Raw genomic sequence first — 15,292 nt, 5'->3', positions numbered from 1 at the left:
TTTGAAACATATGGTGTACCTTTCCTTAGCTAGACAAATTCTAAGACCACTTGCATGCAAGCAGCTATTAATATAATAGAGAAATGGAGCACATACTTCAGTATATCCCATCCCTTGAAGAGACCAGAGGATCAATATTCACGACGTTGTCGCTCTCGTTGATTCACTGTGCAGATTAAGGGTGAGTTCTCTCCTCTTTCAACAATCAGGGATGAACAAGAGATGTCATTACAAGCAAGTTACGTTTTAAATATGGTAGGTCTGATTTGTCGTAAATATACTATTACTATTAATATGGCTGCTCCACGAATACCCTATTTGCTTCACAGCTTGTTCACGATAATTAAATCCAAATACCTTTCAGCTACATCTTCGTAAATATCCTTCAAAGTCCGCTTCAAATCGATGCTTTTCTTCAATTCATTTAAAAAATTTAAAACTTTATCCTCAACCAAATTTAAACTGTGATTATGGGTGCCGAATAACTTTATCTCCTGAGTCTGGCAGTTTTGTACTGCCCGAGCTTTGCAGCGTAAACTAGAGTACCGGCTGCAACGAAGGTACCTGCAATTAAGAATCTAAATTATGCTCAATTAATTTAAATAAAATCCCAACCTTCTGCGAGGACTCTCGGTGAAATAACTGGTTATGTATGTGTACCCGCCATAGATTATTTTGCCTAATCGGTTACGTTTAATTTTAGTTTTTATCCCTAAAATGAAAAGAATTAATAGTAGCTGGACAGTGGAAATGTTTTAAATAATGGAGAGAGTTCCAGGCAATCAGCTGTTGCTAAAATACTTAAGATGTAGGTTAATTTTAGCTTTATTTATGCTTTTTTTATATTTTTTTGTCCTTAAGAAGTACCTGTTTGTGCATTTTTATGTTCATCCATATAAATTTTATTTTGTATTTTCTCATAAATTCTTTTGTCCTAAACGAGTTCTATTGTTTAATTTACTATATTTTTCCTTGCTTTTGATATTTATTTGTAATATTTATTTTTGCCTTTGGTCCTTTTACTTCATTTAAATTTTCTCGTCTTGTCTTTTCTTTGCCTTAATTTCTCTATTTCTAAAATTGATAATTATTTTCTTTTGGTCACTCTATTCCTATTCCCCTTTCTCTTTTAATTTTTTTAAGGCTTAATATCTCTCCAACTCTTTACTATCGCCTTTCCTTTTCATTAACAAGTTTTTTTACAATTCAAGGTTTAAACCTTTCACATAGTAAGTAAATATCGATACTTTCAAAACATCATGGGGGAACCGTCTTCATAAGGAGATCTTGGAAATAAGCCTAAATAAAAACTTGAGTGTGATAAAATAAAAAATCTTGTTTTGCCTTACGGTCTGTTGACATTGTCTCCTTAACTGATACTTTCAATAATCTCTTTTTGTAGTTTATCTGCTTCATAGTCCACTTTGCTTTATTGTCACGTTATTAATACTCATTCTAACGATCTAACGGATTAACAAATTAATTCATCTTATATTAGTGGTGTCCTTGTCTTTTTTACTTGTATTTTTCTTTTTTTTATTAACGTTCACCATTTCCAATACATGCACCCAAATTGCACCGAAAGTGAGATACAGAATAACTTGGTATCTGTGGAGGTCATTTTGACCTTGAGGTCGTTTTTCAAGGTCAATTTGAGGTCAGAATATTTTTTTTAAATGGGAACTTCCATTTTTTGTAGCGAATTCGAAAAGAGTGAGAAATTTTACGTTTCAAATTATATTTCAAACTGTGCCATAGTAACCTTGAAAACTGCGTTCTAGCGGTTAAAAAATGTTTCTGTTTGAACTAAATATATATCCTTGACTTAAAGTGATCTCGTTTGATCAGGACTCTGTTCAGGCTGGCATCCATCTTGGATAACACTTCAGTAAACCAGGTGTTGAGGATGACCAATAATAACAAAGCACAAAAACACATTCATAACATCTCTCATTCATATTAGTAAAATTAAATAAAGTCTCAAAATGGCTGATTACTCTCCTATTGAAATTGTGTGTGATGATTATGATTTTTTGGAGAATAATAATGCTGCAGCAAGGAAGTACGCTGAACATTTCCCTGATCGAACACATCCTTCTGATATTAATAATTACTTTGGTTCGAGCATTGAATTTTGCCAATGGATTTTACAGGAGATTGCAGATAATTCAGACTTCTTTAACTTTGTCTTGTTGGTGGGATAAGCAGATCATCAACATGGCTGGAGCCTGTATGATCTGTCATTTGATTGGTCCTTTCTTCTTTGAAGCTAATGTTGATCAACACAGCTACTTGGAATTTCTAATAGATAAGCTGCCAGAACTGTTGGCAGACATCGACTAAGAAACGAGGTGAAGAATGGTACTTCAGCAAGATGAAGTAGTTATTCGACATTTTTTGTACGAAAATTACGCTGGGCGGATTGGACGAGGGGATCCGGTTAACTGGCCCGCAAACTCACCTGATATAACCTCTCTAGATTTTATTTGTTTCGTTGTTTTACCTTTGCTTACTTCTAACTTTAATTAACCCTTATTTTTAAAATTATTAAAGCATGATACGATAGGACCTTATATGAGGGCTCTTGGAACTAAGAGATCGCGGGATGTTGCTGTAAAATGTAAATAAAACAAAAAAATTGTTGCTCTAGAAAATATATTTATTTTTATCGAAATTCTAATGTAAATATGTCAATTAAAACGAAATTATTTATTATACTAAACAAGTCACAATATATGGGTACAATACAACTTAAGTGACTAAAAAAACCTTTAAAAGCAAGCATTTTTAATAATTTTAAACTACTTATTTTGTTTGAAAGGAGACGGTCTCATAAATCCGGTTTTCTCTCGGATTTTGTTGATGCAACGGACAGCTCGGGAAAATGGCCAAATTTGTTGCACTTCTGGATAACTAAAATAAGAGGGAACAACTGGTCAAATATCGATTTTGGTTTATATATTAGGAGGTTAGAGGGTCAACATGAAGCAGCGAGATTCAGAAAGCTCTTTCTCAATCTGGTTTAATTTCTAATGAATATCTTAATTGATGTTATGGAAGGATAATGGTGAAAATCAGGATTTAAAAAGTTGTTTTATTTGAATGGATTAAAAAAAGGTTCAAGAAACAGGTTTGATACGAGTATATCAGAAATTCTAAGATTATATATTAATAAATTAAAGAAATAGAGACGGCTTCACAAGCGTGAAAACATACCTGGATATAGACAAATAGTAGGAACCCAATCCACTTGCCGGAGAATAAATGATAAAAAATTTAAGATTATGCATAAAAACAAAACAACCAAAATATAATCTTAAGGAACTTAAAACGGCACAGAAAGGGACCAAGTAAAGAAGGACATCAACGGCAAATGGAGACTGATTGCGACGAGACTGAAGAACAAATATTGATACTGAAACAACAACTGATATCAAAGATAGATGGAGCAAAACCTAAATCATGGATGACAGAAGAAATTCTGTTACTCATGGAAGAACGGAGAAAACAAAAGAACAGTTCCTCAACATACAAAAGCACACAAAGAGACATATTACGGAAAAATGGTAAGAAATAAAAGTTTTGCAAAGCAGATTCAAAGTTCCAAAAAAAAATGTGAGAAAACTTATAAATGATTCAAAAGAGATCGTGGATAGAGAAGATATTAAAGAAACTTGGAAGAAAAATTATAGAACAGTTGTTTTTTGATGAGAAAGGAGACCCACCTACCATTCAGGACCTGATATCATTAGAAAGGAAGTTAAAGCTTAAGAAAGGAAATGCTCTAGGGCTGGATGGAGTACATTTGCAATTCCTCAGGTTCCATTCCTGGGACCATTTCGAAAGAATGGCCTATATCTGAATTTGTTACCAAAGAAACAGAGAGCCAAAAAGTGTGGTGACTGCAGAACAATAAGTCACATACTAAAGCTGATCCTCAAAATCATTCATATAAAAATCTATAGGATCTGCGAGGAAAGAGTGTCACATACACAATTTGGATTTGTGAAAGGCCTGGGTACCAATGATACACTTATCTGTCTCCAAGTATTGTGATTCCAGCAATGTAGGGATAGAAGCTCTGATATTTTTGCCTGGTTTATAGAGTACCGGAAGGCGTTCGATAGAATAAAACACGAAAAGATGACAGACGTCTTGATGAATTTGGGATGGATGATAAGGATCATCGGAAATCTTTAGTGGTATCAATCAGCAACTGTTAAAATTAATATTAATACTGGGACGTCTTCATTTAAGAATATTGGAGATTCGTTATCTATTTTAGGTCTTTTATGTAGAAAATTGTTGCCATTGACATTGCTCACAGTGATACAAAGCCTTGCAGGTCTGGATTTTTGACATTTGCAGAAAATGTACAGAATTATTAGTAAAAAATTTAATTCGACTGTCAAAATGGTCAACCAGGTCATGTCTTTTTGAATAAACGGTTGATTGATAATCTTATCAAGTTGTTCGTAATACTGATTGAGACTGTGTTCCGTAATGTTCAGGTCATCAATGTAGATTTCATTGATGCATAAGTGCTTCAGTTTTAGCATTGGATGTTTGTCTGGTTGCACACAAACAATGGTACCAACGTTTGTAATTAATACTGGCATGGACGCAAACGTAACTAATTCATCGATAGGGATATGGTTCAGCTTAGATTCTCGTACATCCAACAAAGGCTGATTATATGATATGATAATTGGGATCAGACCAGAGAATGTAAATAATCATGAGTTTTGAATGTAAAATATGTTTCTATTTCTTCCAATTGGGTTATTTGATCCAGTTTGACGAAGAAAATGGATTATTACTAAAGCTGATACAGTAAAGGGTAAAAGGAAACGGAATGCAAAAAATCAAGTAAGAGTAGCATTATATAATCATTGTACAATTATTTTTCCTATATATGAAATAACTGATACCAGATGAGTAATAACTTTTTTTTTTTTAATAAATTACTTAATTACTTAATTAATTAAATTACTTTTGCTCCTCAGAATATTTGCCCCCATCGTACGACAATAGACAGTAGCCAACATAACTTCGGAAAAGCAGGCTGTCATTTCTGCATATTACTGGGTTATATGAGCGTGAGAGAGGCAGAGTGTATGAAAGAGCGAGTGGTGGGGAAACGTTCGTGCGCTCTGATTTTTTCCTAGCTGTATACACAGCACAGCATCGGCGTCGAACGTCCTGATTTGTATGGTTTATGATACTGAGTTACATGAGTGGGAGTGAGAAACAAACGTGTGAGAGAGACGTTCGAGCGCTCCGATTTTCGCCTCGCTGTATACACAGCTTATTTAAAATTTTAAAACTTCAAAAATAATTTAAATAAAGAAACATACAAAAATTAAATTAATTCAAAAGCATTAAACTCGAAGATGATTGCAAAAAAAAATTGAACTTATCGAAAAACGTCTGAGATATCAACTTTTACTAAAATTTTGTACGCCTCAAGTACAAAATCCCAAAAAATTCAATAATTTTAACAATATTGTAACTTAATTGCAACTCTATTTATAGTGGCCCATCTGGCATGAAAATTTCTACAAAGCTTGTCTCAAACACATGACTCATAAATTTAAAAACTCAGATATGGTAGATATAAAGTTTCTTTTGCACATTAATTGTTGTCTTGTCATCATTCCACCAATATACCGAATAATATGAAACTTATCCACGCATGCCCTAACGGTATTAAGCTTAATGTATTGGGAAAAATCAAAATTACTCAAATGCTTGCAGAAACCATAACAACAATCAAACTACTGTTGTTCCCTTTTTGCCTCAAGAACATAAAAAAGTAAGTTCCTTATAGATCATATGTAGATTTTTTTTAGAATTTCAACCCAAAAACCAGACGGGAGTGTTCGATGCGATCAATCTAAATCAGAACGCAGAATTGCTCTATCACGTTCAAATTTTGATGTCAAATAATAAACGTGCAAAACAAGTCGTTTTTCACACTTTCTTACACTTTGCATTTTTTCCACACAGAGCTCGTAAAAATACCTCTATCCTTGGGAGCTACCATTGACAAATCAAACAATGACTCTAGCTGCAATATTGATCATTCTTTAGAAACATGCGCACCAACATTACAAAAAAAAAATTGACAATTCAACCTTCCAAACCCGCGAAATTTAAAAATTGCCATAGTTTCGACAAATGATTTTCATTCGCTGAGATTCGCAATTTTAATTTTACCAATTCTCCCTATATCCGAAAAAATCATGGAAATAATATAATTATTATACAATGTAACGTTTGTTAATGTAGAAAGTTATTTTGCATTGTACCTATCCTATTTCCAAGATTCCCTGAAAATTGTTTATCTCAACAAATAAACAAGGTATTTGAGAAAAGTCAGCTCCATTGAATTGAAAGAGAACGACTAGTGCTTCACCTCAAAACTAGGCAAGAAATAAAGCAATTTTATGGCCATAAAACTGAGCTCAACACATCAGAGTAATTTTTGGGTAAGCAGATAGGTTTCATTCAGAAAATTAATAGTTTCAGCAACTCACATAGATGCTACACTCTTGTAGACCTCGATTGGCTTCCCAGGAATCGTAATGGCAAACTCCCTTAATATCTTCGATATTTCACTACGACGCTCTAGCAAATAATTGGGCGGATGACTGTGTTGCTCCGTCAACACGAAACTTTCCATTCCTTGACCTCGCATTATGAAACCTTTGCCTGTGCATCCAGTACTGCGAAACCCCGAGCATCTCAGGAAGCTAAAAACCGACCTCGGTTAGCTGAACATGCTATATAATTTTCAAGATTCTTACACTTTCTTGGAGTACACTCCACTGTAAGTTCCATAAGTGTATCCGTCATGATACGAAGATGTTCTTCTATTAATTCCAGTAGTGTTATCTAAAAAAATATTCGTTTTAGTATATTGCGTTCGGTGTTTTCTTGTTTTGATCGCTATTTATAGATTTAGGACATTAGTAAAACAACTTTTTATGTATAACGATTTATTTCGGTTACAAATTCAAGAAGTGCAACTTATGAACTCGCCAAGGTCCTTGGTGTGCCACGATTGCCTATACTAAACAATCACTTATTATTGCAACAAAATACGACAGCAAAGCGACGAAGATAAAAAATAGTCGCCTTGATTCACTGAGATCCTTATAACAGCATAAAAACTACTTTCAAATTGAGGTATGGTCAATATGCAACGACCTATTAACATATGTAAAACAATATATATTGATCGGTCCTTGTACATCCAAGTGGCCCACTAAGAACACTGATTGTTGTCAGACAAAGCGAGGAACGCGGATGACGGAGATAGACGAAGAGAAAGATAGTCAGTCTATGCGCTGGGTTTCCCCTAAGTCACTATTACATCCGAAATCATTTAGAACTGTATAAAAACCGCTTTTAACTTGAGGTATGGTCAATGTACAACCAACCATTAACACAAGTAGAACAATATATACTGATCGCTCCTTGTACCTTCAGGTGGCCTGTTATGCCCGGTTCAGACGCAGCTAGTAATTTAGTCGAGTGGTCAAGTAATTTAGAACTCGGCTCGTTAAACACATTCAGTTTAGTCGAGTTTAGTAAATAGAAGCCTAATCTATTTTTCTAGTCGAGTTGCAACTCCACCCCTGAGGACAACCCGCTAGCCGGTCAACTGAACACGTCTGGATACGAAGTTTAGTTGAGTACTACACCACGTCTTATTAAGTTTTAGTTTAGTACTGCACCATTGTACTAAGCTGCACACTCTCGACTTCCTATTAAAATACCAGCCACATATAAACGGTTGTGTCAACTCAAGAGAATGAAGCCAACTCGACTTGTGTGAACGGTAGTGTCAATCGACTAAATTACTTTACTCTACTAAATTACTGGCTGCGCCTAAACCCGGCTTTAGGAACACTAAATGTTGTCAGGCCAAGAAAGAGTAGAACAATACATACTGATCGCTCCTTGTACGTTGAGGTGGCTCACTAAGAACACTGATCGTTGTCAGACAAAGAGAAAGACGCGGATGAGAAGAGACGAAAATAAAAAATATACTCAACCCAACCCACGCACTGGGTCTCCCCTGTGTCACGGTTATATGCGATGTCACTTAAAACAATATAAGAATGGCATTTTAAGATATATGTAGGTTACAGTAATACATACAACCACCCATTAATCAACAAGAAAAAACTCTCAAAAAGTTTCGCAGTAGCACATATCCTAATTGGCTTTCTTCTGAATTGAGATGCTTCTCTTCCAAAAAGAGAATGTTCCATAAAAAATACATAAGATCAGGTCACAGTTAGATTATCTTCAGTTTTCTAAGTGGAGATCCGAGTGTAAAACAAAGAGAGAAGTTTGCAGGTACCAATTTATGTTCAATGTTGATTCAGAGAATCACCACTTCGAATCCTTCTCACTCCTTGTTTTATAATAAAGAATCTGCAGATGATGGACAATCCATCGTTAACTTGTTTAAAAGTTACTTTGAAACTGTCTATGTAAGGAGCAGAATTTTGGAATGAATGTCAATCCATCAACCAGTAATCTTTTTAAAATTTAAATCTGGCAGCAATTTCAGACATTTTTAATAAGATTTGCTGCTTGACTAATAGATACACATACTTTAAGATCCTGATGGCATATCAAATGTGCTTCTTAAAAAATGTATTTGCGCAATAGGTAAACCTCTTCACATTTTTTTCAATATGTCATTAAAAACTTCTGTATTTCCCCGACAGATGGAAGTATAGTTCTGTAATGTCTGTTTTTAAGAATGGGGAAAAGAGTGAGGTCAGAGACTACTGAGTTTCTGCGTTCAGTCCTCTATTCCCAAACTCTTCGATAGCTTGGTGAGTGATTAATTGAGCTGAATGTGCCGAAATTTGGTCAATATGCATCAGCATGGCTTTTTTTTGGTCGATTGCCAGTCACAAATTTGCTGTCATATCAAAATAGGCTAATCAGTGCCTTGGAGCAGGTTGACTCAATTTATACAGATTTTTCAAAGGCCTTCGATCGAGTTGATCATCATGGGGTTTCTTTGAGTAGGTTGTTTAATTTGAGTTTTGGTGCCGCTACTCTCGCTAGTTTTATTGTGGGTCATCTACAGAGGGTCACAACAGATTCTTTTTTGTCTGAATCAATTATTGTGACCTCAGGGGTACCTCATTGTTCTCCAATTTTCTTTAATTTATTTGCAAATACTAGCTTTAATTGCTTTTAAAACAGTTTTGCTTTGGCTTTCGCTGATGACTTTAAAAATAGGAAAGTAATTCACTATCAACGGGATCAGAGACTTTTGCAGGAAGACTTGGATAGACTTAATTTAGATTTGATTTAGAGGTCATTTTTCAAGAGAATGTATCTTTCAAGGAACGAAATTACAGTCAGATCATCAAAATGCTTGGATTTGTTCTCAGGCATTGTATGAATTTTTCATTGGATACTTTCATTGGAGTCTATGGCTCGCTGGTTCGTTCTAAGCTCGAATATGCCTCTATAGTTTGGTCACCTTATCAGGCAGTACACAACTTGACTGCGGAAAGAGTTCAGCATAAATTTTCAAGATTTTGCGTAATCAGCATGGGGTTTGCTAATTGCTGATCATGGTTATGCATTAATTATGAGTTGTTTATATCTGGTTACGTTAGAACGTAGGCGGAATATGTCAGATATGATGTTTGTACAGAAGCTAATTATTAGTTATATAGATTGTAGCAGCTTGTTGGAGTGCATAAACTTAGATTTACACCAACTAGGATTAGAAGGGGTGCCTTTCAATCTTTCCGTATTCCGCTTCACGTACTATGCTCAAAATCCCCCCATAAACTATTAGCGTAAACCCATAAATAGTTGCAACATTGTTGTGTTTGGCCTGTCAGTGAATTTATTTAAGAAGCAATAGCTCAATTCTGTTATTTCGCTTAAACGTTTGAACCTTTAAGTTTATATCTCGGCTTATATATTATATATTTTTATAATTTGTTTTGTTTTTGTTACAATACAGGTAGAACCATATATACTGATTGCTCCCTGTACGTCCAAATGGCCCTCTAAGAACACTGATTGTTGTCAGACAAAGAGCAAGAATGGGAAGAGACAAGGATGAATATAGTCATTCCATACGGTGAATTTCTCTTATACCCGACACTTGCTTTTTTTTGTGGAATATCAAAACAACTTTCAAATTAAAAAATGGTCACTATACTGCAACTTTAACGGATAAAAATTAATGGAAAAATATATATATTGATCGGTCCTTGTACATTTTTCATGTGGTTCATTAAGAACACTGACTGTTGTTGGACAAAGACAGGAGCGGATGACGGGGAAGAGACGAAGCTGAAAAATACTCATCCCATGCGTTGGGTTCGGTTGGGTTCCACCTGTGTCACTATTATATCGTAAACGAAGTCAATTGGCGCAGGAACAGTATAAAAACCGCTTTCAAATTGAGATATGGTCAATATATTGCAACTACGAAGTTAAAAAATACCAGGTCTGCTTGCCATGGGCTCTCTTTTGTCCATCTCGTTCTTAATTGTAGACAAGCTGATTCGATACAGTGGAAACCAAGAGTGCTGGGCACAAAATTTGGAAATAATTGTGGTAATTGAGCTTCATCTAAAGAATGTTGATTTAATTTTTTAGGTAAATATCTTAAGAAAATACTCGTGATAACATGGAGCTTGAGAAATTGTATAGAATATCAGACAATAATGGTGTCCCGACAAATCGTAAATAGAATTTGTGTCCTGGCAAAAATTTGCTGTTTCGGTTTTTATTTAGTGATTTATTTTATGAAAAACCCCATTTTACATTAGGATACAAAAAACAGATATCTGAGACTGAATCGTGCAATTCCATAGAAAACGGTATAATTTGATTAACGAAGAAACTATCAATTTCCCTCTCTCTCTGATGATTGCTGAGTAAGAAGTATGAGTTCAAGGTCAGTATTTCCGAGTTACCAAAGCGAGTTCAGGATCCTTTACCATTCTGGAATTCCACAGGTGATGCCAAATAAACTCCGCTTTGTTTCCTACCACAAAAGCAGGAAATATCCCACAATTATATTCCCTGCATTTATTGTCGTTTATTGAAACAAATATCTAGCATCCAACTCATTCTTCTATCAAAATCGAGAACATTCGACATCATCAATACGAGACTCGACTTATCTCATACTTATACGAAAACAGCTCGTCCGCGAGTCCTTATTGGCTAGCGCAGATGACACGCCCACAACAATTTCATATACAGGTCTGGCCAACTTAGGTCTTGAGTGCTAAAAGAGAACGATAGCGTTTCTGCTACTTTCACTTTTCTAACTACAATTTGACCTAAATTGAACGATCTTGTCTGATCAAGTTGCCGCCTGTGGTGTTCACTACGTAAAAATAAGCATAAGTGGCATATTGGGAATTCCATTGTCGTTCTCTCTTTAAATTAAGGCTACGCCTATGACTTCTATCTTGATGCATGAGTCCCTCCCCCCCAAGAAAGAAATTGACCAGTCTTATATGAGAGCGCCTCAGTGACACAATTATTTATTAAGACTAGGTCCTGAAAAAGCAAACCAAATAAACGCACATATATGATAATAGGTAATAAAACAACACTATGCTATAAAAAAAAGTTCTTTATTAAATATAGAATAATGGTCATTCCTGCTGTCGGGATTTATTTATAATCTTGACTGCTTTTGAATAGGGCCAGTATTTTTCCATGTCTGGACATCTAGAATAAATATTTCCTATAGAGTTGTGCATTTGTCACGGAACTTCACGGTCGGGAACGGTCTTGGAAACTTCAACCAAAGCAACACCAACCCATTAAGTCATCAATGAAAGCGCTCATTTCTCTGGACTTTGAAAGGTTGGTGGAATGATGGTTGAAGGTTTAAGAAGTGCGTCTTTGAAGAATAAATTGCAAAATGGTTCGTTTAAAGCTTAACGTGTAAAAACTGGAAAACAGTTAGTGAAGATACGGGGAGCTTTTAGAATCTATATTTTGAGCAACAGCAACATCGAGTAAATAAATATGCACCTTTGCACCAGGGAGTCCGTTCAGGAAGAAATATTAGAGGTATTGGAAAAGAGTATTAAGAAAGAAAAAAATCGATAAAGAACTTAGCTCTGGCTAATTGCAATTAATTGCAAAGAAAGTCTGCTGTATGCCAAAAAGAAATGATAAGACGTGCCTTAGAGTACGTTTCTATATTATTTTCTTCATAACGTTGAATATGATAACAGAGAACGATGAGCTAATTTGAAAAATGAGCAAAAAAGCTCTTTGAAATTTGTGGAAAAATTGAAACCTCCGTTACAAATATGATTTGAAATTATCAAGAAAACCTGCCACAAGAAGAATAAAAGATGATCATTCAAAAAGTCATCACCTCCGAGAATGTGAAAATAACTTGGATAGCATGGACTTACTGGATTACAACGCTAAACATTCTGTCACTCAACTACCATTTTTCGAAAACAGACAAATAATCAAAACACTAAAAACCAAAAAAATTTTGCTGAATATGGATCCTCTAAACAAAAACGACACAACTTGTGGATCTTCAACGCAAAAACCGAGAACAAGTTAATTAAACTGAATTGGTGTCAAAAAAGCAGAAGCTTACTAAAAAAGATATCTCAGAAAATAACCGGAATCAAAAAACCGTCTTCAAAGGATTGGGGATATCAATATCATTGAAAAATCTCCCTGGAATCTCACAGTTGATCTCTGCTAACTTAGATGAAAACAAACCTTCTGGATCAAACGAGGAATTCAGGCTTGAAGGAATTTTATATACTTGGTTACTACTTAGACCATCTTTGCTAGAAAGAGAAAAAAAGTACTCTAAGTGACACTCATGCTGCCACCATCATTAGGCGAGAGCTTACACTAGTGGAGGTGCAATTTAATGAGATGTAATGGCTTGTAAAGTAGCAAGCTGCTGCTCATTAAAATGTTTCCCGAAATAACTCTACTGTGAAAATCTACCTAATAAATAAAATGATAAAATATATTTACAAGCAACAAACTGCTCCGTAGATTTCGATTGGCTCTCCCGAAATTTGTTTGGAAAGTTGCCGCAAATTGTACAACATTCGAGCCTTTTCCTCTTTTTCGTAATCCGGTGGGTGGTCGTGTTCCTGCACCAAAACGAAGGATCGCTTCGTGCTTCGACCCACCAACTTGTAACCTTTACCCTGACATCCGGTTTTCCGGTAATTCGAACACCTTAAGAATCTAAAACCCTTTGTCCATTAATTCGAGCTTTTGACGAAGCCAATATTGTATCTCACATTTTTCCAGAGCCGTATCTATTATTGATTCCGTAACTGTAGCCTTCGTGGTATGTGGACGTTCTTGATGTAGTTCGGACTAAAATTTTAAGAAGCATTATGACAACGGTTGTATTTTAATGTTAGGAAGATTAAATAGCAAGAACTCGGAAAAGGGTATAAAAGTTTTTCTATTTTTTCTATAAAGCTTCACGCTTTCCCTCTGTCTCAAACAGTAGACACGCGCAAATTTGCTTCTAAATTTCTCATGTTTCTAATGGTTATTTCTGCATCAATAAGTTTTGTTTTATATGTTTGGGTGTTTGTGATCAGTGATTTCATATAATAAGAATGGGTCATTCTTCTAGATAAGATTATTGCTTTTTTGACTTTAACTTTTTTATCTCATTGCGTCATTCTCTGAGAATTGCTAGACTTGGGTGAACTGTGAAATCAAGCATAAAGTGTTTCTCATGTTATAGTGAATGCACTAAAGAAGAAAAAGGTAGCTCAACAGATGATTCTTATAAATGACCTATCTACCTGTTCGTCATCTTCTAACGACGCGTTCATGTCTTTTCGTTCCTTAAAGGTTTGAGTGCATTGAATATCGTCAAGATCAATAACAGTTTCATTTCCTTTAATTTGATTCATCATGATGAGATACTGGACGTTCTGAGTAAGTTTTTAAATTGATTTTATTAGGCCTTTTAATATGGCTGAAAGAAAGAGGGTTCTTATTGATTGGGCAAATGGAGTTGATAGGGTTTCGCTAAATACAACTTACTCTGTAAAAACTTCTTACTAAATCAGCTTAAAATTTAGTAGAGAAATTACTGCTCATTAAAATTATTCACATTTATTAATAATGATAGTGGAACGTACATAGAGTGTATATATGAAGAGGAAGAGCTTTTATACGTACAGAAGTTATCCTATATCATGATGAATGCTCTGAAAAGGGAATACATTATGCTATTAATGTTCTTTTCACATATATTTAGGTGTACAAATAAAAAAAGAGGTGAGTTACCTCTTTTCTATATTTGGTCCGTTCCTTAGCCTTGACAAGCCATAATTTGATTACGTTAATAATTTCAGTCTCAGTAGCCTCCTTATACTGTATCTTGACAGCATCTGAAACCGATTTAAATGCTTCATATGAGATAGAATGTATTAAATTAAGGGTCTTTACCCAATATGCCCTTGGCTACAAGTAAATGCTTAAAGGGTCGTTTTTGTTTCGCCCCATCCCAGGAATAGTTTTCCGCTAGTTCGTTGGTTAGTGTTCGATACAGGATGTTTCTTACTGAATGAGCTAGATTTGTTCCGCCGATGCGGTTTAGTTCTTCAACCTAAAAGTAAGGAACATGCGAGGTCATTTTTTTTAATTATAATGATAAACGTGCATAAAAGTGAGAAAAAAATTAACTTATGAATGAGAAAAATTGTTTTTTTTAATGTATTTTTTTTATTTTTATTCATCCGATAGTATTTCATTGATTAATCATTCAGTTATTTTTTCTGTTAATTTTATTATTAATGAACAAATTAATGTTTGTGTTATTGTGTTTTTTAATATTAAAAGGTATTATTTTTGCCCTTGTTTTGATCTTTATTCTTGGTTTAAAAAAAAGTGTTTTTCTTTTTTCTTTCTTAATTATGTTTGCTTTTTATGAAAGATTCTAAAGGCCAAGATTCATAAGGAAATTCCCAAATTTTATTAAACGATTAATTTCTTATTTTTTTAAGAACAGTTTATTTCAGACCTTAAAACAGTTATTTTGATAACTGGTTCCAACAGTAATTTTCCATCCTTAACCTAATAAAGACTGTAATCCATTGCTAATAAATTTACAACATTATAATTTTACGTATGAACACTATTATTTAGTCTAATTTATATTAAATTGATTTGTATATTATGATTTGTAATTGATCTATATGTATTGTAGCGCTTTTACCGTTCGTAATATAAATATGAATTAAAATAACCG

General features: G+C 34.5%; 1 protein-coding gene and 1 long non-coding RNA gene across 3 annotated transcripts in view; both read right to left on the bottom strand.

The window, feature by feature from the left end:
- Positions 1 to 15,292, bottom strand: part of LOC126744810 (glutamate receptor ionotropic, kainate 2-like) — a 504,704-nt gene that overhangs the window by 444,746 nt on the left and 44,666 nt on the right. The gene's annotated exons all lie outside the window — the stretch shown is intronic.
- Positions 13,200 to 14,214, bottom strand: LOC126744816 (uncharacterized). 2 transcript variants are annotated; one of them, XR_007663313.1, is made up of 4 exons: positions 14,083 to 14,214; positions 13,839 to 14,014; positions 13,317 to 13,395; positions 13,200 to 13,260 (listed from the first exon to the last, which is right to left on the bottom strand). It is a non-coding gene; the product is annotated as an uncharacterized LOC126744816 (long non-coding RNA). The 2 variants fall into 2 exon arrangements; XR_007663312.1 differs by having other exon boundaries at positions 13,839 to 14,214.

Source organism: Anthonomus grandis, chromosome 14 (genome assembly GCF_022605725.1).
Source record: "Anthonomus grandis grandis chromosome 14, icAntGran1.3, whole genome shotgun sequence".
In the NCBI taxonomy this organism is placed as follows: domain Eukaryota; kingdom Metazoa; phylum Arthropoda; class Insecta; order Coleoptera; family Curculionidae; genus Anthonomus; species Anthonomus grandis.
Note: the sequence above shows the minus strand (reverse complement) of the source record. Positions and strands in the feature narration are given on the sequence as shown.